Here is a 27,546-nt window from a genome sequence, read left to right as displayed (position 1 = left end):
TAAGTCCCAAAAAAAAAAAAAATTCAAATATGCAGAGTAGTCTGGGCTGTGAGTGTGTTTTCTGTTGTGGTCTGAGGTTGTAATGTTTGCAACTATGTCTGACCAGCCTCGGCTTCTTTCGTGTGGCATCATGCTGTCTGTGTGACCTTTTCTAACCTATATCTCCCACTTATTATTAATTGCATTGTAGTGGACAAAAGCCAAATAGATTTGTAACCATGGAAGGGGATCTCGATCTGTGTCTAAGAGAAGGCTGGGGTAACAGATAAACCTCATTAGTGTTGATGGGCCAGTAGGGAGACATGGGAGCAGCTAACACAGATGACCTTTGTGTGTCCTTATACAACACACAGCTATAAGCACCCTGCACCCACTGAATTGCATCCACTTACTGTATCACCCTTGCCTATCAACAGCTAGGCATGAAGTATTCAGTCAAAAATAAAAGCCGTTTATTGCAGACTTCAGTCTAGCCTATTAGTTAGCTTAATGTCTTTTTTTTGCAACATGCACACATGCTTATTTATTAATAATAGTAATAATATGTTGAAATAAATTCATTATCACCAATACATTAAACATGTATATACCTGTAAATATGACAGCATTGTATGAGAGTGTTTTTATATTCTTTTTTAAAAATATTTTGTTTGATATATGAACATCACGGGGTTATTATTACTTATTATGACTAAAAACAAGAAAAGCATTTATTTTACTTGAAATAAAATAACCGTTAAGTGAAATGAAATTTTTTACTCAGCTATTTCATTGCAGCTTTTAATTCATGCTGGTTTATAAAAACTACAGTAGTATCTCAAAAGTGATAGCATACAATAGTGATTTTAAAATAACACTGAAGGGAGAGAAAAAAATCAGGCAGTGTTGCATATTAAGTACAATCACCAGTTTTTTTTTGTTTTGTTTTTTGCCATTTGTCATGAACTTTCAGTATTATCTATACATTCCCAAATTTCAGCTTGCTGTAATTTAATGTAAAAAAAAAATTGTACAGAACAACAAAAGCTGTTTATAAAGAGAAATGTTGAAATAAACAAAATGTGATTAATTAGCATAATTTAAATGCTTTAAAGGTGATAAACATTAAGATCAATTTGCCCATAAAATGGGAATTATTATGGTTCTCTGTAATGAATGCAGTTATTTGTGTGATTAAGTATATGCATACCACGGCCTGTGTATTTTGGAGTTTTGTTTTGATAAAAGACCTGCCCTAAATACTATTAAATGTTTATAAAGAAAAAAAAATTAATAAGGCCTACAGTTAAGGAGTGAGTTTTACAGATGTCCTTGAAAGGGACACAAGAGCAGGAAAAGTACCCTGAGCAATGGGAGTCCATAAATTCCCTCTGTGCTTCCAAAGAGTTAAAGATTTGCCATGCTCAAACATTACAGAGAGAAATTTATCTGATTATGGCAGTAATAATTACCCAGCTGTTTATTACAGATAGAAAATTATTCATGCGGGCAACAGGGCATGGTGGAAATGACACTCCACATTTAGTAAATATGCAAGCCGCTCAGTTCTAATTACTCAAGCCCAGAGGAAGACCTTATTAAGTGCTGGAACTTTAAGTGTCTTCTTGACAAGTGATAAATTGTTACATTGCACAAACTCTTGCTGTGGAATTGCTGCGGTGAACCTGGGTTTTGACTTCATTAAGGTATGCAGAGAAGGACAACTGAATGAAGATTGACACTGGAACAAAGTGGGCCTTGTCTTCAGGCTAGACCTAATGAAATGACACAGATCGTTTTGAACAAGGAGGGGGGAATCCTTCACCACTGACAGGGAGAGAGAATGAGAGAGAGAGGCTACCCTGACACGGGCAGTCACTGGCCTCCTATCATTGGCATGCTAGGCTGGTCTGCTTGTGCTAAATGGGAACCATTAGGAAAACTTTGAATAATTTATTCAGGCGCCGGAGCTGTACGGATTCTGGCACTGAGACCTTTGAGAGGTGACTAATCAGTCAGTGGGTGATCTTGAGCCCAACGTGGAACAGATTGTCAGAATCAGTGCAGTGATCTTTCACTTTACATCTTTGACTGATTAATCATGACCTCATTACATAAACAACATAAACAACTAATGAATGCACAGACGGCATCTACCAGCAGATACTATAATACAGATATAAGTATAATATAAAAGGTTGGCTTTTTTTTTCTTTTTTTACAATAAACAGTATAAGACACATGGCTGTACTTGATAGCCCAATGTTTTTATAGAGAAATGCAATGTGTTAACATGATTCATAGGTGAGAAACCCCAATAAAAGAGAACATTCAAAGAGAAGAGTGGCTGGAGCAGGGAGATGTAGGGAGGGGGTGGGGTGTTGGGAATCAGTGTTCCAAGGAGCACTTAACAGATTTACATTTAATTTTAGCTAGAACCTTAAGACATTTTCCTACAAAATATATTGGTCACATTAAAAAAGTGACTTTGTCTTTATCAAACGTAAAAGATGGCATCCTCCGTTGGCCCCTGAAGCAGGAACTTTTTTTATTTTCATAAATGTTGGGGCACACAAATTTCATAAAGTTATTCATTTTCAAGTAACCAGAGGCAATTTATGCATGACATGCTGCTAATGTATATGTCTCAAACATGCTGTTAAAGGCATGACATTCATTTGTCTTTGCAAGAATTTCAGACAATGGTCTGTGAACATTAGTCTAATGTAATATTATGTACAAATATTTCTTTATTTGAAACGGTATATAAAAATGTATTTTTTGTTTTATCTGATGTACTCATTCTTCCTTGTCAATCCCTCCAAATATTTCTTGCTTGCATAATAATTGTGTACATACTTCCTCACATAATAGCCCTGCCATCTCTGCTGTATCTGTATGTAATTTTTGATTAAGACTACATGTACCTGATAATTATTCATTTGTATTACCTTAATGTTGCACTGTATTTCAGATAAAGAGTAAGACATTGAGTTTTATATGGAATTCAGAAGTTATTGGTATTTATAAGTTACATTCGTAAAAGACAACTCAAAGGCAGAGCAAATTAAAGAAGCCCCTGTCACTTTAGAGCTTGCAGTCATTGTCACTCCATGAAGAATGAGAGTGATGGTTAGTGCCACCATGACAGCACCACTGAGGACCCAAAACAAAAAGGACAGATGTCCTTCAGGCTAATTAGATACTTAAAACAATAGCAGGTAAAAAAAAAGGAAATATATAATGCTAAAAAAAAAAAAAACTTGCCATTGATCAGTAGTCAATAGATAAGTTTAAATATAGTAATTGCAAGCTTGGTTTTTGAGTTGTTTGTGACCTCTTAGACTAGTAAAATCAGTGATGCATATTGCTCAGTTAGATCTAATACAAATCGGGCCTTGCTTGTAAACATTGATGTCTATTAAAAGGCTAACACATTGTCTTTTGGTAAAGAGCACGATAAACACTTTATGGAATGAAGGGAATTGCTAAAAAGAAGCGCAAAGCAAAAGCTTCAATTGTTGTAGTTTTAAGCTTTAATGGACAAGGTTGAGGAGGAGCAATGATGCAAACTATGGACTTTTTTGGGGGGCTGGGGGGGGGGGGGGGAAGTCAAAATCTCTTATTATAACCCTAACTTGCAGAATCTAAAAAATATATTGTAATTTTAACAAAATAAGTGGGATTATAATTGCATTTTTTGTTTGTTTGTTTGTTTAAGCTATTGCACATTCATATGTTTACATACAGAAGACAAAATTAATTCCAAAAAAACCCCCCAGTTTAAAAGTTTGCATATGCTTAATTCTTAATACTGTTTGTTGCGACTTTGATGTTTAATGTTTCTATATTGATTCTCTTGTTTGTGCTGAGCTAAACTGTGCATTCTTCTTAAAAAAAAATCATCCAGGTCCATTTTTTTTTTTTTGGTTTTCCACCATCTTCTGTATTTTTGAACCCCACAGCTACTGTGATTTTGAGATCCATTTTTTCACACTGAGGACAATTAATGGACTTATACACAACTATTGCAAAAGGTGCAAACATTCACAGAAGACAGCTGAGCAAATTCTTCAAAGTGTATGTAAACTTATGACCACAGTTGTATAAAGTGACATTCATTAGCAAACATCATGCATAGTTTCCAATGAAGCTTTCCAAACTCAAAAAGAACAATTGATTGCATTCCATCTTTCCCATTCAACACGCAGCCTGTGGTTGAAACATATCCTTCAGTGACTGTTTTCACAGTTGCCATTTATTTTTTTCCTCAGCAGTTTTTACATTACCAGTGCTTCCCGGACATAGCACTCTATCCTTTACAAGGGCTATAAAAGCAGTCTGTTCTGGTGAACAACTTCTGTTTGTGTCTAAGTGGTGACAGGACCTTTAGTCTAATATTCTTTGACCACTGAGAAGAGGTCAAGCTTCATGTTTCAAATTAGACTCATATAACAGAAGTGTGAGCGAAGAATACAGAATAAGATTTGTATATAAATCACTCCCTCAGTTCACATTTCTTATGATGTCCAGTGATAACAGTAGAAATATGCAATCCTCCATACAAATGCAACATTCTTCAATAAGCTATGAAATTATGTAAGACTAATAAAATTATTTAAAAGTTTCCGTCGGGGATAAACAGTTGTAAAGCTAAAGTTTCTATGCATACCAATAACTCAATAAAAGTGCCAATATATCACTCAAGTATAAATGTGTTTGATTTATAGACTGTGAAACAGAGCATGCTGGATTGATATGGCTGCCTTTTTTACAACTGTAGGCCTTATGACAGGTGAGAAAGATATCATTCATTGTAGGATTGGATTTTTTTTTTTATGGAAACGGTGATACTTATTTTTAGGACACTATGATTTAAAGGGACAATAAGTAACTTTTTAGGTATTTTATTATCTAAAATCAATATTTTTATTCATAAATATGCCCTCAATGGTGTACAAATACCTATGCCAATGTTTAAACTAATCCTCGTAAATGAAGAATTTATTATCTTTATATACATGGGACGGGTAGGTCGACGGAGGCTTTCATGTAGTTCCGCCATCTTGCAAAACTATAATAGCAGAGAGGGACAAAAAGTACTAAGCCAACGCGTTTCCACAATGTGTTTTCGGTCAGAGCCAGAAACGCAGGTGCAGAGCATTGAGAGGCGCTTGAAACTGCACCGGCAAGTTTAAAAGTCTGGATTGCATTCTTATTATGGACCATACATATGCCGCGCCACAGGAGAAGAAAACATCGTCGCCAAAACGAAGTGCTATTAGAAGACATCCTGTCAAAGCTTTTTGGTACATATCGCCTACCGTAGATGCAACGCGCATTTGAAAAAGCGAGGCGCTGGAGAGCAAAATTAGTTTGAATACAAAATACAATTTCACCACTAGATGGGAGTAATTCCTACTTACAGTCCCTTTAAGGACATTTTGAAAAACGGGTATTTCGGGGAAAAACGTCTCAAGGTTACGAATGTAACCCTGGTTCCTTGAAGGAACGAGATGCTGCGTCGAGCGCTTTGGGGAACATTCCCTGACGAGACCGACTCTGAATATCGTGTGCAATCTGTCCAACGGAAGGGTGTGACATCACGGGCGGGGTGACGTAGCGACCAGGAAGCTATAAAAGCACGTGGCGTGCAGCTGCCGTGCAGCTGGCTTCAGCTTTGAGTAGGGAAGCAAGCGCCGGCAGGGGTGCCGGGAGTATGGCTCTGCAACGCAGCGTCTCGTTCCTTCAAGGAACCAGGGTTACATTCGTAACCTTGAGACGTTCCTTTTCAGGAACTCGAGCTGCGTCGAGCGCTTTGGGGAATGATGTGCCCATGCTGCCAGACTTCCAAATCCCTGCCTAGTGTGTATCCGAAGAGCACAGCTAAGACGAGAGAACAGAAGAGCCCGGAGGGACTCGCATATCAAGGTCATAAAATTTGACAAATGTAGAGGGCGTGGACCACCCCGCAACGTTGCAGATGTCCAAGAGGGACACACCTGCTGAGAAGGCCCGAGAGACTGCCATAAACCGAGTGGAGTGAGCCTTGGTTCCCAAAGGAAGGGGAAGACCAGAGGACTCATAGGAGACATTGATAGCCTCGACTATCCAACGACTTAGGGTCTGCTTGGAGGCAGGAGACCACTTTTTAGGAGGACCGTAGCAAACAAGCAATTGGTCTGATTTTCTCCACTGGGCAGCTCTGTGGACGTATGCGTCCAGTGCTCGCACTTGACACATACAATTTAGCTTTTCCTGGTCTAGCTCTGGAGGGCCTGGTCTGGCTCCTGGTCTTCTGGAGGGCAGAAGGCCTGCAGTACGATAGGTTGTGGTCTAACAGAGGGAACCTTCGGAACATAACTCGCTCAAGGGTATAAGAATGCTTTGGCCATACCAGGGGCAAAGTCTAGGCAAGTAGGGGCCACCGAAAGGGCCTGAAAATCTCCAACTCTATTTAGCGAGGTGATAGCCAGTAACAGGGCAGTCTTAAGCGTCAGATGTCTATCTGAGATATCTTGTATTGGCTTGAATGGAGCTTTACAAAGAGCCTCTAAAACCAAAACCAAATCCCAGGGGGGAACACGGGATCGTACTGGAGGTCTCAGCCTCAGTGCACTGCGGAGGAAACGTGTAACTAGGGGGTGTCTACCCACTGACTGATCATTGAAATGGACATGGTTAGCAGCTATGGCTGCCACGTACACCTTTAAGGTGGAGTGGGTTAACCCCACAGAGAGCCTAGCTTGTAGAAACTCCAGAACTGTACCAACTGGACAGTTAACAGGGTCAAGCTGGCGGTCTCTGCACCATGAGGAGAAGAGTTTCCACCTCAGGGCGTACAGTTTCCTCGTAGAGGGAGCTCTGGGCTCTCAACAACCTCAGTTGACAGACCGGATTCTATGAGCTGTGCCCCCTCAGGGGCCACACCCACAGTTTCCACAGCTCCGGGCGAGGGTGAATTATCGTGCCCTGCGCCTGTGAGAGTAGGTCTGTCCTGATCGGTATCTCCCACGGAGAGCCGTCGAGGAGCGAGACTAGATCTGCGAACCATACTTGGCCCGACCAGAACGGGGCTACTAATAACAGACGGACCCCGTCCCGGCGTACTCTCGCCAGAACTCCCGGGAGCAGAGCGATAGGGGGAAATGCGTACAGACGAAGCCTCGGCCGGGTCTGTACCATAGGGTCCAATCCCAGAGGAGCTAAATAAACTAGAGAGAACCAGAGGGGACATTGCGATGTCTCCTGAGTCGCAAATAGGTCCACCTGGGCTGTGCCAAACACTCTCCATATCTGCTTCACCACCTCGGGGTGAAGTTTCCATTCCCCGGGCCTCGGCCCCTGCCTCGACAGTGTGTCTGCTCCCACATTCGATCTCCCAGGAATATACACTGCTCTGAGCGAGAGTTAGCCCTGGGACCACAGAAGGATCTGGTGTGCCAGCTTGTACAAGGGGCATAAAACGCAGACCCCCCCTGGTGATTGATATAAGAGACCACTGATGTGTTGTCGGTGTGTTGTCGGAAATGTTTCAATGCTCGATAGACTGCTAGCATCTCTAGGCAATTGATGTGCCATGTCAGATGGCGACCACTCCACAAACCGCGGGCAGGGTGGCCACTCATGACCGCACCCCAACCGGTGAGGGATGCATCTGTCGCCAGCGTTACACGGCGACAAAGAGCTCCCAGCACCGGGTCCTGTTTCAAGAACCAAGGTTCCTTCCACATGTCTAAGGCACGAAGGCATCGCCACGTGACCTTGATAACTCGAAGTGGATTCCCCCTCGGGGAAAAGCCCTTGGACTTGAGCCACCAATGCAGGGGTCTCATTTACAGCAGGCCAAAAGGTATCACGTTGGACGCAGCTGCCATCAGACCTAACAATCTCTGAAATTGTTTGACAGTGAGTGACTGGCCTTCAATGGAATGCTGCTGAAGATGGACCAACTAAACAGTCAGGAATATTCACAAGACACAAGGCACAAAGCATTCACTCACTGGGGACACAAAAGAAACTTGAATATGATAGTAGAGGAAATTTAATGTTTTAAAATTACAGATGAAAAGGACTCGTTGTACAATTTAATTTCTATTTTATACAGAGAAAAGATTTCATGGTAGTCCATGATTTATTTTATGTACAGTACAGACCAAAAGTTTGGACACACCTTCTCATTCAGTTTTCTTTATTTTCATGACTATGAAAATTGTAGAGTCACACTGAAGGCATCAAGGGCTATTTGACCAAGAAGGAGAGTGATGGGGTGCTGCGCCAGATGACCTGGCCTCCACAGTCACCGGACCTGAACCCAATCGAGATGGTTTAGGAGTGAGCTGGACCGCAGACAGAAGGCAAAAGGGCCAACAAGTGCTAAGCATCTCTCGGGGAACTCCTTCAAGACTGTTGGAAGACCATTTCAGGTGACTACCTCTTGAAGCTCATCAAGAGAATGCCAAGAGTGTGCAAAGCAGTAATCAAAGCAAAGGGTTGCTACTTTGAATAACCTAGAATATGACATATTTTCAGTTGTTTCACACTTCCATATATAATTCCACGTGTTAATTCATAGTTTTGATGCCTTCAATGTGAATCTACAATTTTCATAGTCATGAAAATAAAGAAAATTCTTTGAATGAGAAGGTGTGTCCAAACTTTTGGTCTGTACTGTATATAGGTTACTCCTCAAATAATGCAGAATTTCCATATTATACTCACTGGATTTCTGGAAGTACATAAGTCATGACATGCCTGTTAACTGCTAAAAGCTAATGAGGGTTATCATAATATAATCAATATTGCATGTCTCCACAACTTACCTTTACCCTTTGTCTGAAAAGAGCCTGTGCATTCGATCCACGCCATTTTTTTTTATTAATGTTGCATTTTTATGCAGATGACTGAAAAATAAAACAACACTCGGCAAACTGTAATTATAGTTCTGTAATTTCAAACAGATTAAATCAAAACTTCTTTCCTCAAAGTCCCTTTTCCCCCCTCTGTATGCCCACGATAGGTCTTTCTTGGACAACTGTACATTTGCATTCATCATTAACCACCCTCTAAATGCATGTCTATGGCAACTCTGAACTCAACATGGCCATTGATTTCCAAAAGGCCATTTATAACTCCAAAAAATCAATTTGTATAGGGATGGTGGCAACCCTGGAGCTGCACTCAAGAAGCCTAGATTGAGCTTAATTAGCCACTTTTAACACATTGATCAATTAACTAAAGTAATCTAAAATAACCTACTGTCTGGGAGTTTGTCTGCTCACTACAGAGAAATATGTCGAGGTTACAGACTGAAGCGCCCTGTGCACTGGCTAATTCTAGCATTTAAAGACCAAATGCATTAGATATAGGCTTCAGTGTCCACTTACATGTATATGCTGAGAATATAGAATTATTCACCTGTCCTTAATAACATATCTGTCTACCCTATACAATATGGATCCCAGAAATGCCCCACCTATAGAGTGCAACAGCACTCACCCACTATTTCAGTGGTCTTGGTTAAGGAAGTGTTTTTCTCATTCATTTTTCCCACATAAGTCCCATCTTTCACCTCTGCATGCCAGCAGTAGGCACCATTACAAATTTGATTAGAAACTGAAATTTACACATATATACATATGCACACACACACACACACACACACACACACACACACACACACACACACACACACACACACACACACACAAATACATAGCATTTGCAGTGCTTCATGGGAATGGCCAGAAGCTAAAGCATTCTTTTGGCACAATTTGATAGGTTTGTTTGCAGAATCATTGGTAATGTAGTTTTTTTCACCAATAATTCTGCTGTTAAACTTGATTATTTAAATGGCTGATAGCGTCAACAACAGCATATAAATTTACAAACTTGTAGTTGTTGTTAAAAATAAATTTCTCTATGGATAAAATGAATGGGAATTTTACTTCCAGTCTCTTCACACCTGCCATTAGATTTTACAGCAAACTTATTATTATTTTTTAAATAAATAAATAAAAATGTACACACATACAGTGCCCTCCATAAGTATTGGAACAGTAAAGACAAAAGTGCTTTCTCTGTTGTGGAGTCAGGACATTTGCAAATATGATTAAAAGATGAATATGCGACAAAACTACAGAATGTCACATTTTATTAGGTCTTTCGACAAATACATGTTTTACCAAATAAAAAGAACAGCAGTTTTAGAGTTCATCCCACTATTTGATGTGAGCGTAAGTATTGGAACAGTTGAATTTTGCGGTTTTTGTTGCAGATCACTTGCATGCAATCAGAGCAGAGTCTGCAATCCATAGACATCACCAGACTCTTGGTCTTATGCTTTGAAATGTTTCCCCCAGCCTTTAATGCAGCCAATTTTAACTGTTGCTTGTTTTGGGGAGTTTCTGTCTTTAGTCTCCTTTTCAGCTGGTGAAATTAATGTTCAGTCAGATTTAAATCTGGAGATTGATTTGGGTAATCTAAGACTTTAAATTTCTTTGCCCTGATAAAGTCCTTGACTGAACTGGCAGGATGTTTTGGGTCATTGTCCTGATCTAATATGAAGTGCTTTCTAATGAGTTTGGTGGCATTTTCTTGACTATTGGTAGCCAAGATTGTATTTTGTGCCATCATACATTAAGTCATCATTAAAATGAAGAGGTCCTGTTCTGGAGACAGCCATGCATGCCCATGCCATGACACCACCTCCACCAAGCTTTACAGATGAGGTTGTATGCTTAGGATCATTTACAGTTTCCTTTTGTTTTCCAATCACTTAGATAAATGTTAATCTTTGTCTAATCTGCCCATCAACTCCAAAACTCTACTGGCTCACATTTTGTGAAGAATCTTTCCTTTTAGTGTTTGATGCTGATCAGAAGTTTGCATCTTGCTGTGTAGCTTCTGTAATTCTGTGTCAAATTCTCCTGTGGACTATAGATTGACAGAACATCACCCCAGCTTTCTGGAGGTTGTTGGTGATTTTAAAGACAGGTCGTCGTTGGTTGCTGATGTCGCCGGTAGTTTCTAGAAATCTTGATTTTTCCATTCCCTTTGTTTTTCCTATAGTTCTAATGGACTTCCTCTTTACTTTAAGCATCCAAATTGCTTGCTTTTCTTTCAGAGTCGGGTTCCTCGTCTTCATCCTGGTTTGTGTGTGTGTCATCATCGAATGCAAGACTTAGAACGCAGAAGCAATGGATACAACTGATAAGGCACATAACCTGATTTTAATATCTGAAGAATTAATCCAACAGGACACAGCTGAACACTTAGAAAGACCTGTGAGGCAACTGTTCCAATACTTGTGCTCACATCAGATAGAGAAATGACACTCTAAAAGTGCTGATCTTCTTAGCTGGTAAAACATGTTGTTGAATCACCCAATAATAAAATGTGACATTATGTAGTGTTGTCTCATATTCATCTTTTAATCATATTTACAGATTTCTTGACTCCACTGCAAACAGAACAATTTTGTTTTTACTGTTCAAATACTTATGGAGGGCACTGTACACGAAAATTAAGTGATTACTTTAGCCTAGGGAATGAACGGAAACAGGACTGTCTCTTAATTTCCCTCTAAACTAACAAACAAACAAATAAATAAATACATACATATTTTTAACTCAAAGAGTTAATTTTCTGTAGCGAACATACTGAAGCTTAGATTTCAAATCAAAGTAAGGCCATTTATATTTGATTATTTATATCCTTGGTTTATGTAAATGTACACACTTCATAACATCTTACTGCAAGAGAAAAACAACACAAATATTTTTCAAATAGACCTTTTTGAGATAACTGAGAATTTCATCCATTTATGGAGCCATTCTTTCTGTTTTCACATATTCTGTTTGGATCTGATACAGGCAAGATACAAGAAGTCCTGCAAGTTCCCAGCAATACAGATAATCGCTTACACCAGCCAATTTGCTGTCCCGCCACACCAGAGCAAAGCAATAGAAATATGGGCAGAGGAGTGACCCTTTGGCTGTGTCGCCCATCCATCCGAACCTGGTGGTGGGCTGGCCACTGTGGTAATTGCCTGCGAAGCAGTGCTTTGACAAGCCAGACGGGTGTAAGCCATCATTCTAGCAGCAAGGTGATGAGGTGTCACCTGGAGAGAGCTGTTGAGAGCCCACATGTTTACATGCAGCCAGGTGACCCAGTTTTGCCCTGCATCAGACCACTGCTGCATCCTTCACATTGGTTTCACTTCTCTAGATCACTCTTTGCTGATTATCACTTTGAATTGGTTGTCAGTGCTAAAGGCGTAAGATTCTTAGGAGTTTTAATAGTCTGTATTAAAGCTCTTCAAAATAGTGCAACATATTTATTTGTGTGTGGAATTTTTCATATCTGTTGACTCATGAAAGTTTCCACACTGGCACAAATATATGAAACACTTATTTTTATTTAAAATACTTTTAAAATGTGAAAATAAAAAGCTGATTGATATGCTACCCACATGAAAAAATACTATAGTATTATTTCAATATCATATATTAATATAGTATTTATAGTAAATAGTATAGTGTTTTTGAACCATACTATATGTTATAAGTGTATTTATACTGTATATATTATAGTATTTACAACACTTTGTTGATGAATGCTACAGCATACTGTATTATTAACTATAGTGAACTGATAAAATGTAATGAATACTGAAATATACTTTAGCTTTTACTACAGTAAACTCTAGTGTATTTTAGTATATTATACCATAGTATATTATTATATATTTTTCATGTGGGTATGTTTGAAATGTCCCTATATAAAAAGGAAGTACAAAAAAAAGTGAAATACCGCATGCAAGTACTGCAATTTTGTTGAAAAATTCACTCTAAACCGCCACACATTTTTCTTTTTCCTCGAAATGGAGAAACCGTGTAATTGTAATGATGGCCGTTATTGCTTTTGGAGGATATCACCTTCCCCCTCTCCCTTTGTTTCCTTTAAAGGATAAAGGTGTGACTGTTCCGGTGCAAGAGAAAATCATATTTTTATTAGCTGGCCTTTATCTGGGGAAAAAGCTTATGAATTGTGTATTGTGTAAGATGGTTTAATCTGCAGGTGTTCTATCATTATTTGCAGTGTGGTTCCACTGAGACAGCAGTAATCCATTAAGAAGGGGGCTGATCCTGCGAGGGGTTTGATGAAGCTGAAGCTCCTCTACCCCATGCAGAAGGGCATTTAGTGCTGCCTGCCCCTCTGCTAGTGTACAGGGATATATCACCTGCGTACTCATTGTTTAACCAGAGGTCTCCATTCCTCTACTTTCCAAACAGTCTTCAAAAGGCATACTCACTTTTTTGTCCACTCAAAATGTAATAGATAATAAAATTTTATAATACTTCAAAAAGCTTAACTGACTATGTTTCTTCCAGGGTTTCTGCGTTTCTTAATTTGGCCTTAAATTAGAGCGGAATATACTAAGTTATAAAGTCATGGAATTAAATGGTACATGGACTGCAAAAACATGGTTTTAACAATAACAAAACAAATTATTGTGCAAATTAACCATGGTTTTGTTACTTCAAATAATAATTTACAAAGAAGTATTAATATACTGTAATATTTTTCTGTTGTTGTTGCTATAAAAACAGACCTAAGCCATCATTAGCCTTTAAAATGACTTAAAATGCATTATATAAAAAAACTATGAGGCAATAATGATGGTTAATAATAACACTGTTAAAATACATCATGTAGGCAAATACAAAATAAACAATTTATGTACATGTCATTACAAATGCCTGCAAAGGGAGCCAAATGCCATGTAATTGCTGCTGTTACACTTACAGGACAATCAAATCCTTGTTTAGGCTACTAACCAAACATTTAATTCAAATATTCACTTAATCTTTAATTTTTAAGTTTTATTTTCACCCCTGTAGTAGGTGTTTTTTTTCCATCATCATATTTAAGGCAGGGGGGCACAACAATACAATCCTGCTTAGGGCACCCATTTGGCCAGCAGCGGCCCTGCTTTTTATAAAACAAGACTTCATATGTTATTTTGCTTCTCAACTACATGTATCTTGATTTAAGAATCTTCTCTGGAAAACAAGACAAATTATTATTTGCAGTGTGATCAGAAGTTGCAGTAAAAGTTATATTCTCTTTTATTTTAATTATTTATTTATTTTTTGGAAAAATGAATAAAAATGTAATTGAGGTTCATTGGAAGTTCTATTTCCAAACGTTGAAGCACTGCTAATACAAGACATTTATGTTTAGAGACCAAATTGATGTATTGTGTTCCATTCAATTTATTCCTTAAAGTTTCTTTGCTTGGTCTCAAAGAAGCCGTAAGTCTTAACTTTACCTTCATAAAACCTGCAAAACCCCCATTCTACTCTGTATGACTTCATTAGAAGTTTACACTAGCATGCATAATGGGATTATCATGCAAGCTATAAGTGCAGCATGTAAGCCTGCTGCTTATTATTCATCATCAGGTTATTCATGTTATTTCCCATCCTTCTTCTGTTTTGCATTTCCTTTCTTCCCTCTTCATCTTCTCCTGTTCTTTCTGGCAGACGTAATATCAGCTAGAGGAGTGCTCTGTTTCATGTCCTGAAGAAAGGCTTAACTTATATTTGATTGAGGTCTCTCCTCTCTCATACGAGTGCTGTGTTTGCGGATCCAGCGCCAGAGAAGCAGATGCAAAGGCCTATTTGATGGCAGCAAATAATAAAATGTATCATTTGTGTTTGCAGTTTCTCCTCCACTGTATCAGGCGCACAGATGCTACAGCACAGTTTTATTTGTCAAAAATCATATGGACTGTAGTTAATGGAATATGGAGTGTTTGTCATTCAATTTTGAAGAGAGCTGAATATAAAATAAATCAAGCCACGTTCCACACTGTTATCTGGTTTTAGCTGTGAACATCCACCGTAAGCACAAACTTGATTTTTTAAATCGTTTTACAATTCATCTGTCGTTACCCCTTCATCTCTCAATTGAGTGGGTCTGTTTTTTTTGTGACTGTTGTATTGTTGTCATATAGGTATTGCCTAGAGGCAATGAAAAAAATAAGTAAAATTTTCCTGGGCAATGTTACACTGTAGTCGTATTTCTGTGGTGTTTTTTATTTCCACTCAAAAATCCTTTCGCATGAGAGGAACATAGCACTTGAATCATTTGCAGAAAGTAGTATGCTCTGTATATTACTTTAGAATGATTTAATAAATTAATAATAATTATTATTATAAAAAAATATAATAATAATTACGTGTTACTTGCCTATTTAAAATGGTTTGTAATTGATGTGAATTGAATTCAATCTTAAACCGAATCATATACAAAGCTATCCATCTTGTTTATGGGAAGGGGCAGCTCTCGTAAAGACCTTGACCTATGAACTCTGGTCTATTTTAATCATGGTCCAGTGTGCTCCATCCAGAGCCCGATCCCATTTCTAGCTTTTTTTGTTGCCACTTTACTTGACTCTATTTCAACGGCTCTGTCCACTTTTATAGGAGCTATTACTACTGAAAGATTAGTTTTCATGGGCCTGATGACATGAGACTTAAGTAAGTTGTTGGTTTAAACACTGAATATTTTCTTCTTTCACTATCAAATCAAGAGAGTAAGTGGAGTACAGCGACTGGACACAGGCACTCTTGAAACAAAATGGATTTTTGTTCAAAGAGACCTTGGTGGGCATTTTATCATTATCATTTTATTATTATCATGAACTAATAGAGTGGTTTGCTGTGGTTAGTTTTAGTCATAGTGCTTTTAAAGGCCAAATTTGTTTTAATAAGATAATTGAATATTTCCTTATATTGTAAATTGGGTTTCCATTGGGTACATTTTGTAGCCCTATATATTCTGTTTGCACTGGCATTAATGGGTAACAGTTTACTTTTTTAAATGCATGTTTATTTAATTATTATGTGTATCTCTAGTCTGGCTTGTCAATAATTCTAAATCAACTGACAACGACACACCAGATAAATTTCATGAAATTTTCTTTCACTTATTATCTGTTTATATCTGATTCTCTCTCTCTCTCTCTCTCTCTCTCTCTCTCTCTCTCTCTCTCTCACACGATCTCTTTCCTAATCATTATTGCTATGAAATCATTCTTTAAATTACCCAGCTTAATTTAAAGAGTTAATTGCTGCTACGTTATTAAGCAGCAAAGGTCAGACTTGTTTCTAAAGGATTATCCTTGTTAAGGAGTCGGAAAACACTAAATATTTCTAATCCTATGTTATTTGCCGCTTGGCTGGTTAAAAGCTACTTTAAGCCTCATAAAATTAAAACAGAGCATCCTCAGCTGTGGCAGTCACTGCATTTGGAGGAAGAGGTGCAGAGCCAAAATATTGCAACAGAATTAAATGTCAAAAATCTTCTCAAGTTGTAGATATATTGTTCACACTGGGTGGTTTTGATTAATACATTTAATCTAAATCATGTGAAGGTTCCTCCTACTTTTATCCATAAAATGCAATAGGACACAAATCAGTTTTACTGTAGCTTGATAACAATTGGAAAATAATGCATTTTCCCAGCCAATAGATTGTCGCTTACACCCCTAACCAAAATCAATTCATCTGCCTTGAATTTATTAAAATCCCAGCCATAAATCTTCCCCAATGTTTGTTCATCTGCTTCTGTGATACATTTCTGTCACGTTTGTTCTGGTCTAATGTTTTCCCTGTCTCTCCTGCGTAAAATGGAAAAATCTATTTTGGACCAATTGAATAGTTAAAGAAGTGCAATCCTGGTGAGGTGCTGTAAATAGAATCGATAAAGATGGCAGTGTGCGGTTAAGATAGCACTTTCCCCTTGAGTTTTTGATTAACCCATCCAACAGTGAACCTGAGAGCAATATACTGCCGCCATGTACAGGTATTCCCTGAGGCCCTCTTTTTGTCTTTTCATAAAGCATTCTACACATGTTTGAAGGAGATTTTATTGGCCTGTGTGTGTGCGCACATGTGAACCTGTCCATGTATTTGTGAGTATAGTTTTCTTTTTTTCAACAAAGGTGGATTGGAGAGGCCTTATAACTGTATTCTGTATCATTTAAAATATGATGCAAACCTTATCAGATACTGTCAACATCCAGCTAACACTTTGGTAGTTGCCATGTTATGCCAAGATTTTATATTGCAAAGAGATGGTCCTCAATCCATCTGTGCTCTCAGACTAATGATTTGGGTGTGCTTCAAATATGAGGATACAATATGCCTCATTGCTGCACATAGTCCAATTTACTCTTGATCAATTACCCATTCTACACCAACAGGGTCAGTCGAGAGAAGCAGGGCTTTGTAATTTATTCTGGGTGTTAAAAAATAATTTGTTTGGATTTAACATTAATTAATTATGCTAATTATATGGGACGAAAACAGATGTTTCCCCTTCTAAGACTTTAATTACAGGCTCTTGCTTTACCTAGAAAACAACATTTAGTGTAGTTCCCTATCAAAAGCTACTCTCGATGCTGCGCTCAATAGCGCTAATGAGAACATTCTTTGTTCGACCGGTTGTGAAGCATGTGTCAAACAGGCCAAGAATTGGCTTAAATAACCTCGGCAGGTGACGTCACTGATAACGTGCACCTGCAGGTTATAAATAGACGTGAAACGGAAACATCCTCAGGTTTCTTTGTCTTCAGAGACTGCATTGTGTGTGTGTGTGTGTGTGTGTGTGTGTGTGTGTGTGTGTGTGTGTGTGTGTGTGTGTGTGTGTGTGTCACGCTGATGAAAGTATTAGTTTAAAAGGAAGTATGTTGAGAGTTAAAAAAATAGGAAAAAGAAAGTTCTAACTATTCTTGCTGATTCTATAAGAGATGTGTGCCTCGCTCTCCATGGCCGATCTCTGAAGAGAAATCGCATGTTTATTGTTTGAAAAAAAGGCTGCTTTCGCGTTCTAGAGTGGCAGTTGTAAGCACCGCGGTTCACTTCCTATCCACGCTAGGCTCTTTGCTCTCACGAGGAACGAGCTGCTTCCCGCTCATTAAGATCGCGCTCCGATCTGGAAGATCGGACGGTTCTCGCGCCCACCTCCGAAGCGTGCCCAGGCACTTCTTCGGATTGGACAGAGGCTGCTGTAGCTCTAGCTTCTGTTGAAATGGACATTGAGAGTGCTCTCTCCTAGCGCTCCTCTCGCGATTATAAGCACATGAGGAGTTACTAGGTGGTGACTCGTGCAGTGACCAGATTAAAGCCTTGAAATTAGATTTTGTACATTATGATTTCATAGGTGAGAGAGATGCTAGCTGCTATCTCTCCCCTATTGGAGCAACATCATTTAAATAAAAATATAAATAAATGATGATGAAAATGATGATGATTATGATGATGAATAAAAAGAATATATATATATATATATATATATATATATATATATATATATATAGGCTATATATATATATAGGCTATATATATATATATATATATATATATATATATATTATATACGAAAAGACAGCAATTGTTCCCTGCCAAACGTACTGTAGCAACATCTACACTTGGATGGAACGCATTTCATACTGTGGGTCAGACTAGTGCTGCCCTGCACACCATGGGTTCTGCAGGCGTATCAGGCTGATCTGAAAAATCTGAGTGCCAGGAGGAGACTCTTAATATGTTTCTCTCTCACTGTGCTCAAGTGTCGGGGCTGTCAAAAAATAAATAAATAAATAAACAGTCCCGACCCGATCCAGCTCCTCTAGGATAGGAGGTTCAAAGAGAGAGTGTGGCGAGTTGTGCGCCCCCTCATAAGACTGGGGAGCAGCTTGTAACACTTGTCAGCCGCAGATGGAGCTGGACTAAAGTACGGTCATCACGACCAAATCAAGGGCCTTAAGCTGTGCCCAGGACAAAGGGTGTGTCCCCTCAGGGAGGGCCCTGGAAAATTCCATCAGAAGTGTAAGGCTCCTTCCTGGCACCCTTAGGGGATCACTGAACAACCTCCGCCACCACCGGTGTTTCGGGGGGCAGTGGTCTCCAGTGAAATGATACATGCTCTGTTGCTTCCTGCCATGTTTCAGGACACCAGACAGCTAACCCCCATACCCCCCCCCCCCCAAACAAACAAAGTGTCACAATTAGTGCCCCTTTTGGAGAAGCTGGCAGCATGGAAGCTACTGCCAAATATCTCCCCATGAGTCGAAAGAACTGTAGTGAAGGACTACAGGATTCAGTTTGCACATCGTCTTCTGCATTTCAACAGCGTTGTCTCCACCTCTGTGAAACCGGCACGTGCATATCTGTTGACACAGGAATCACAGACTCTGCTGGTCAAAGGGGCCATAGAATGTGTTCCCCTGCCAGACAGAGAGTCAGGCTATTACAGTCGGTATTTCTTGATTCCCAAGAAAGACGGGGGGCTGCGTCCAATCATAGATCTAATGGACGTGTATTTTCATTTTGAAATATTGCCACAACTCAGGAGGTTCCTGAGGTTCGCTTTCGGGGGCGAAGCTTACCAGTATCAGGTTCTTCCATTCAGCCTAGCTTTGTTATCCCGCACTTACACAAAATTCATGGATGCAGCTCTGACTCCTCTACGACTCCAGGGTATCCACATTTAAAATGTATATAAACGACTGGCTGAATCTGACCCAGTCTCAAGAGCTTGCGCTTCGACATTAGCATGTCGTCCTAGCTCATCTCGAATCTCTGGGGTTGAGACTCAACGCCAAGAAAAGCGTTCTCTCTCCGGCTCAGAGGACAACGTATTTGAGTGTGGTATGGGATTCGATCACAATGCAGGCACAGCTGTCTCCTGCATGCGTCAAATCCATTCTAAACACCCTAAAAACATCAAGCTAGGCCAGAAGGTCACTGTTCAGGTCTCATGGCAGCTGCATCCACGGTGATACCTTTGGGCCTCCTGCACATGAGATCATTTCAGTTGTGGCTCAGAGCCAGGGGATTTCATCCAAGGGCCAATCCCCAGTGGCAAATAAGGGTTACGCGCCAGGGGCTTCGTACCCTATCTATGTGGTTCAGACCCCGGTTTCTGACTTTGGGTCCCACTCTAGGTCCGTGTTGTCATTGCAAGATGCTAATGACAGACGCTTCCCTCACGGGCTGGGGATCGGCCTTAGTTGGCTGTCCAGCCCAAGGGATCTGGAGAGGTCATCTTCTCGGATTGGCACATCAATTGCCTCGAAATGAAGACTGTATTTCTGGCCCTGAAATACTTCCTCCAGCAATTGAGAGGCTACCATGTCCTAGTGCGGGTGGACAAAACATCTGTAGTCTCTTACATAAATCGCCAGGGCGGACTGAAGTTGTGCTGCTCGAACGAGTTAGTGCACCAGGTTCTGCTTTGGGCACAGGACAAGTTCCTGTCCCTCAGGGCGATTTACATTCTTGGGCATATGAATGTGGGAGTGGACTTGCTGTCCAGACAAGCTGTGAAACATGGGAAATGGAAACTCCACCCCGAGGTAGTGAGTCAAATCTGGGAAAGATTTTGAGTAGCAGAAGTGGACCTCTGTGCTTCACAGGAGATGGCACAATGTCCCCTCTACATCTCTCTGACTCATCCAGCTCCCCTGGGTCTGGACGCTATGGCCCATGCGTGGCCCAGACTGCGTCTTTATGCCTGTCCTCCGATTGCTCTGCTCTCGGGAGTCCTGGCCAAGGTCCGTCAACAGGGGTCTCGCCTCTTACTCATAGCAACCCGTTGGCCGACCGGAGTTTGGTTCTCAGATCTAATATCCCTCCTCGATGGCTCGCCATGGGTGATTCCAGTCAGGAGAGATCTTCTCTCTCAGGCACAGGGGACAGTATTTCATCCCTGGCCTGAGCTCTGGAACCTTCACGTCTGGCCCCTGAGGGGGACCAACTAAGAGATGCTGGCCTTCCAGCCAAAGTAATAGAGACTATTCTAAGTGCTAGGACTCCCTTCACTAGAAAAACTTATGCCCTCATATGGAGTGTTTTTGAGGGCTGGTGCATGACATACCATGCAGACCCAGCTCACTGCCAAATTGTTTCAGTACTGGAGTTCCTGCAAGAGAAATTGTCCTCAGGCACATGCCCTAGTACTCTCAGAACTTACATGGCCGCTTGTTTGGCTTGCCATGTTTTGATTGACTGGGTTTCTGTGGGAAAACACCCTCTAGTCGCCCACTTCATCCATGGGGCTCAGAGGTTGAGGCACCCACTAGAGCTACGGCCCCTTCAGGGGATTTAGCCGTAGTGCTTGATGGGCTGGCTGGCACCCCTTTAAGCATTAGAATCAGCGCCTCCAGGCTTCTGACTCTAAAGATGGTTTTTCTTATGGCCATTACCTCTCTAAGGAGAATTGGGGATTTACAGGCTTTGTCAGTCCTACCATCCTGTTCCGATTTTGCCCCTAGGCGAGTCAAAGCTATTTTGCATCCTCACCATAATTATCTTCCGAATGTTCCTTACTGTATACAGTACGTGCTCTTCAGACTTACGTCCCCCGCACTAGCGAGTGGCATACGTCAGAGCAGCTTTTCATATGCCATGGGGGCCACAACCGGGGGTTGGGGGGGGGGGGGGGGGCGGCTGCCTCCAGGCAAACAGTTTCACATTGGGTGAGGGATGCTCCTGCTCAAGTGTGTGATGCGGCAGGTTGGTCCTCTCCGCACACATTTGTCAGGTTCTATAGTTTGGATGTCCATCCTACTAATTTCCAAAGACTTCTGTCCTCCGCCAATTACAACACCGGAGCAGGAAAGACTTCACTTACTGTGTCCAGTATGTGCTCTTCAGTTCCTCTTCAGGAACTCGAGCTGCGTCGAGAACGTTTGGGGAATGCGTCCAGCGTGACGTCTCTGAATAATGTGTATAATCAGTCCAAAGGAAGGGCGAGACGTCATAGGCGGGTGACGTCAGAGACCAGGAAGCATAAAGCATGAGCAGCAAAGCCGGAAATCAGCCTTGTGTCTTCAGCAAGCGCTCTGTGTGTGTGTGTGTGTGTCAGTCACTATCTGTTTGGGAGTCTTATTTAGTGTCGTTTGTCCACTGATAAACTCCATTGTCAAAGCTTCAATCAAGAGAAGTTTTGGGCGAGAGCAGGCAGCGTTCAGGCTGTATGTTTTCCCTGCCAAAAAAAAAAAAAAAAGGTAGGGACACACACAGCTCGTGTGTTGTCTGCTTGAGAGTGAAGCGCGCAGTGTCAGCTCTCGAGGGAGTTGACGGCTGCGATGCGAGCCTTTGCCTCACTCTCAGAAGGCTCTCTTTGAGGAGAGAGCTTTCACTGGCATTTCTCGCAGTGCCAGCCCCGCTTTTGTCAAGGAAAAAACAGAGCGGTGGTTGTGCTCGCGGGATTCGCTTTCGGATCTGCTGGAAGGAATGTAAGATGGGTCTTTTCAAGTCCCTATCTTCTTTCTTAGCCACCAGATCCGGCGCCCGCTCTCGGGGGTTCTTCATCGGAAGTTCCTGAGGTTTGCTTTTGGGGGCAAAAGCCTACCAATACGGATCTTCCTCTGGCCTTGCACTCTCACCCCACACTTTCACGACTCAACCACATTGACGATTGGTTGATATCAGCTCAATCTGAGCAGATGAAGGTTCTGCACCGAGATGTCGTTCTCGCTCACATGAAAGAGCTGGGGTTAAGACTTAACGCCAAGAAAAGTATGCTTTCTCCAGTTCAGAAAACCACTTCTCTGGGCATGGTGTGGGATTCGACCACGATGCAGGCACGTATGTCACCTGCTCGGATCGAGTCGATCCTCACTGCAGTCGCGAGAGTGAGAGAAGTCCGGTCACTCACTGTCAAGCAGTCATGGAGATTGCTGGGTCTGATGGCAGCTGCGTCCAACGTGAATACTATTGGCCTGCTGTACATGAGACCCCTACAGTGGTGGCTCGAGACCAAGGGGTTCTCCCTGAAAGGAAACCCACTTCGCATGCTAAAGGTCACGTGGCGCTGCCTACGTGCCTTGGATATGTGGAGGAAGCCTTGGTTCTTGTCTCAGGGCCCGGTGCTGGGAGCTCCTTGTCGCCGCGGGATGCTAGCGACAGACGCGTCCCTCACCGGCTGGGGTGCCGTCATGAGTGACCATCCTGCCCGCGGTCTGTGGAGTAGTCGCCATCTGACATGGCACATCAAAGTGATGAAACAGAGTTGGAGAGTTGTTTGTGACTCGAGACACATCGCACTGTCCCCTCTGGCTTCCTCTGACTCATCCAGCTCCACTGCTCTCTAAAGTTCTGGAGAGAGTGCGCCGGGACGGAGCCGGCTGCTGTTAGTAGCCCCGTTCTGGCCGGGCCGGGAATGATTCCTGGGCCTGATTTCTCTTTTTGACGGCACTCCATGGGAGGTTCCCGTCAGGAGAGATCTCCTCTCGCAGGCGGAGGGTGCGCCCCCGCATGGAGCTTAGAGACTGTAGGTGTGGTCTCTGAAGAGGCACAACTCTTAGCTTCCCGTCTCTCAACCGAGGTTGTAAGAATGTCTCCAATCCAGAGCTCCCTCAATGAGGAAACAGTATGCCTTGAAGTCGAAGCTTTTCACTTCTTGGTGCGGAGACCGCCAGCTCGACCCAGTTAACTGCCCGTATGGTACAGTGCTGGAGTTCCTGCAGGCTGTCCGCAGGGTTGACCCACTCCACCATGAAGGTCCATGTGGCGGCCATGGTGGCCTACCGTGCCCCTCTCGGTGGCCAGTCAGTGGGCAGAAACCCTCTGGTTACATGTTTCCTCCATGGTGCGCTGAGGCTGAGGCCTCCGGCCAGAAGAAGCTTATGCTAAGCGGTGATCAGGATGTTATCCTAAGCCTCGAGTCCTCTGATCTCCCCTCTCCTGGGGGTCAAGACTCACTCCTTCTGAAGTTTGGCCAATGGACGGGTTGTCCCCGAATTCTGTCAGGCTCCTTCTCTTGCTTTAGCTGTGCTCTTCCACACTAGGCAGAGATTTGAAAGTCTGGCGGCGTGGGCATTCTCGTTCCCCAAACGTTCTCGATGCAGCTCGAGTTCCTGAAGAGGAACGTCTAAGGTTACGTATGTAACCCTGGTTCCTCGAAGGATCGAGACGCTGCGTCGCAGTGCCACACTTCCGGCATCTCTGGCTGGCGCTTGCTTCATCCTTTGAGGCTGATTTCCGGCTTTGCCGCTCATGCTTTATGCTTCCTGGTCTCTGACGTCACCCGCCTATGACGTCTCGCCCTTCCTTTGGACTGATTATACACATTATTCAGAGACATCACGCTGGACGCGTTCCCCAAGTGTTCTCGACGCAGCATCTCGTTCCTTCGAGGAACCAGGGTTAAATACGTAACCTTAGACTATTTACTTCCACCGCACTAGCCAGTGGCATAAGTCAGAGCAGCTTTTCATATGCTGTGGGGGCCACAGTCAGGGGTGCGGCTGCCACCAGGCAAACAGTTTCACATTGGGTTAGGGTTGCTATTACCCTAGCCTACGAGGTGCGTGGTCAAACTTCGCCTCTAGGAGTTAGTGCCCATTCAATCAGTTGGGTTGCATCTTCAATGGCTTGAGCAAGAGGTGCGCCCTTGCAGCAAGTGTGTGATGCGGCAGATTGGTCCTTTCCGCACACATTTGTCAGATTCTATAGTTTGGATGTCAATGCTACTCCGGGCTCGCATTCCCTTGAGTCCACATCCCAGAGTCATGTCTGAGACCTCTTCGATGTTTGTGCGCACACACTACACAACCTTGGGGGTCCAGACACTTACAGTGCTACGGCGTTGGTATTCTCGTTCCCATTAGCGCTATTGAGCGCAGCATCGAGAGTAGCTTTTGATAGGGAACGTCTCGGGTTACTTGACTGTAACAAAAGCGGGAACGAGATATTATTATTGGGCATTATTTATTGCTTTGCAATTATTTGTATCGTAAAAAGCGCTATACAAATAAACTTGAATTTATTTATCTATTGGTATTGTTCAATTTTGGATCTTTGCATGTTCGTTTTTCCCTATTTTTAAATTTTGATTGTCTTTGCCATCATCTAACACAAACCTGGCGTTAATTATTAAAAACACTGATCAGCACCTTTTAATAATACTGTTAATTTTAATCTACTATGTAGACCTCAAAGTAAATATAATGTTTTTTCACTCTAAATTCACTTATTGCTTTAAAATCTATTTATTTTAGTGTTTTTAAATTATTTGAAAACTATGGTATGGAATTTTTTTGACTATATTTGACTATAAATGTTGACCATAAAGTGAAAATGATTACTGGCTTATCAGTATCTCAGTATTGCTAAATGAATGTCATAATTCTGCTTAAATTTAATGACAAAAAGCAAAATTTTTATATTTTCTTTTGATCAATAGACTTCCTAAGATACACAAACTCTGGATTCTCTCTTTTCCTTTGGTGTTGTGTGATAGGGCTGTCCTCTTTCTTCGACAGGGGCTGTCATCATAATGTGCCAATCATTCTGTTCTCTTGTCTGTCAGGCATTGATATGGTAATTCACCCTGACTGACTGCAATAATGACCAGTCCTCTGGGTGTGATTAAGTGCATAGCTCTTCTGCCTGGCCCCGCTAAACCTAAGAGAGCCACATTAGCCGCATTTCCACTGTCGGGCCAGTGCGAGCCAGGGCTTAAAACGGGCCAGGCGGGGCTAATAGCCTCGGGCCAGTAGCACCGAGGCCAGAATAGCGCAGAGTTTCCACAGTCGAGCCTGAAGCTCCGCTGCACTTCACTAAAACATGCCCTGTACACGCCTCTCATGAACAATGTCATGCAACCTCATCATTTCACCAACAAAGAGAAGTAATCAGAAAACTAAAACGAAATAAATCACTAGAACATGTGCGATCACACACGAACATGATATAAGCAGCCGTTTGTTTGCATGCTTTGTTTAATATTCAAATTCAAAAGCATCAATGTTTTACTATAGAATAAGTGATACATTGATCATAATTAATACATTTATCAGGACTCAAAATTAATCACACAGAAATACACTTATTTCTATTTTATTTATTTATTTATTTATTTTTAACGCTTTTGAAAATAGCCTGCTTATTCAGTCGAGTCTGTTTCTGTTTATTTGTAGCCACAGTAGCCTATATATGTCACATTTAGAATGAATGACATTATATCTATTTTTATAAAAGCTCCAGAATAAAAACATTATTTTATTTTTATGATAGGCAACGTGGAGCTAAACTCTCGAGACGAGATTTATGGCTGATAATATTAGTTACTAAATGAGAGAATAAGAAGCTGACGTCTGATTTCTTCAAGCGGTCATATTTACCATCACTGTTAGACTTTTTATCTTATTTTTGCGGTAACTTACTGGCAGCACTATTGCCAGTAAGTTACTGTAAGTTCCCCTTTACAGTAGCTTACCTGTAAATGTGTTTTACGGTAAGATGCCCTTACCGCAATGTGATTTTACAGTAAGATGCTCTTACCGCGATTTCATTTTACAGTAAGATGCCCTTACCGCAATTTAATTTTACAGTAAGATGCCCTTACCGTGATTTAATTTTACAGTAAGATGCCCTTACCATGATTTCATTTTACAGTATGATTCCCTTCCCTTCATTTTACAGTATATTAGTCATTTTATTGTAATTTATTTTATTTTAATAATAATAATATTTTAATATTTATATTTTACAACCCGAATTCCGGAAAAGTTGGGACGTTTTTTAAATTTTAATAAAATGAAAACTAAAGGAATTTCAAATCACATGAGCCAATATTTTATTCACAATAGAACATAGATAACGTAGCAAATGTTTAAACTGAGAAATTTTACACTTTTATCCACTTAATAAGCTCATTTAAAATTTAATGCCTGCTACAGGTCTCAAAAAAGTTGGCACGGGGGCAACAAATGGCTAAAAAAGCAAGCAGTTTTGGAAAGATTCAGCTGGGAGAACATCTAGTGATTAATTAAGTTAATTGATATCAGGTCTGTAACATGATTAGCTATAAAAGCTTTGTCTTAGAGAAGCAGAGTCTCTCAGAAGTAAAGATGGGCAGAGGCTCTCCAATCTGTGAAAGACTGCATAAAAAAATTGTGGAAAACTTTAAAAACAATGTTCCTCAACGTCAAATTGCAAAGGCTTTGCAAATCTCATCATCTACAGTGCATAACATCATCAAAAGATTCAGAGAAACTTGAGAAATCTCTGTGCGTAAGGGACAAGGCCGGAGACCTTTATTGGATGCCCGTGGTCTTCGGGCTCTCAGACGACACTGCATCACTCATCGGCATGATTGTGTCAATGACATTACTAAATGGGCCCAGGAATACTTTCAGAAACCACTGTCGGTAAACACAATCCGCCGTGCCATCAGCAGATGCCAACTAAAGCTCTATCATGCAAAAAGGAAGCCATATGTGAACATGGTCCAGAAGCGCCGTCGTGTCCTGTGGGCCAAGGCTCATTTAAAATGGACTATTTGAAAGTGGAATAGTGTTTTATGGTCAGACGAGTCCAAATTTGACATTCTTGTTGGAAATCACGGACGCCGTGTCCTCCGGGCTAAAGAGGAGGGAGACCTTCCAGCATGTTATCAGCGTTCAGTTCAAAAGCCAGCATCTCTGATGGTATGGGGGTGCATAAGTGCATACGGTATGGGCAGCTTGCATGTTTTGGAAGG

The 27,546-nt window shown here is 41.3% G+C and overlaps 1 pseudogene; it reads right to left on the bottom strand.

Annotated features, from left to right (window-relative positions):
- LOC132111613 (spermatogenesis-associated protein 17-like) overlaps positions 1-8,875 on the bottom strand; it is a 36,010-nt pseudogene extending 27,135 nt beyond the window's left edge.
- Between the last annotated feature and the right edge of the window lie 18,671 nt (positions 8,876-27,546).

This window comes from Carassius carassius, chromosome 31, assembly GCF_963082965.1.
Source record: "Carassius carassius chromosome 31, fCarCar2.1, whole genome shotgun sequence".
In the NCBI taxonomy this organism is placed as follows: domain Eukaryota; kingdom Metazoa; phylum Chordata; class Actinopteri; order Cypriniformes; family Cyprinidae; genus Carassius; species Carassius carassius.
This window is presented reverse-complemented; position numbering and strand designations above follow the sequence as displayed.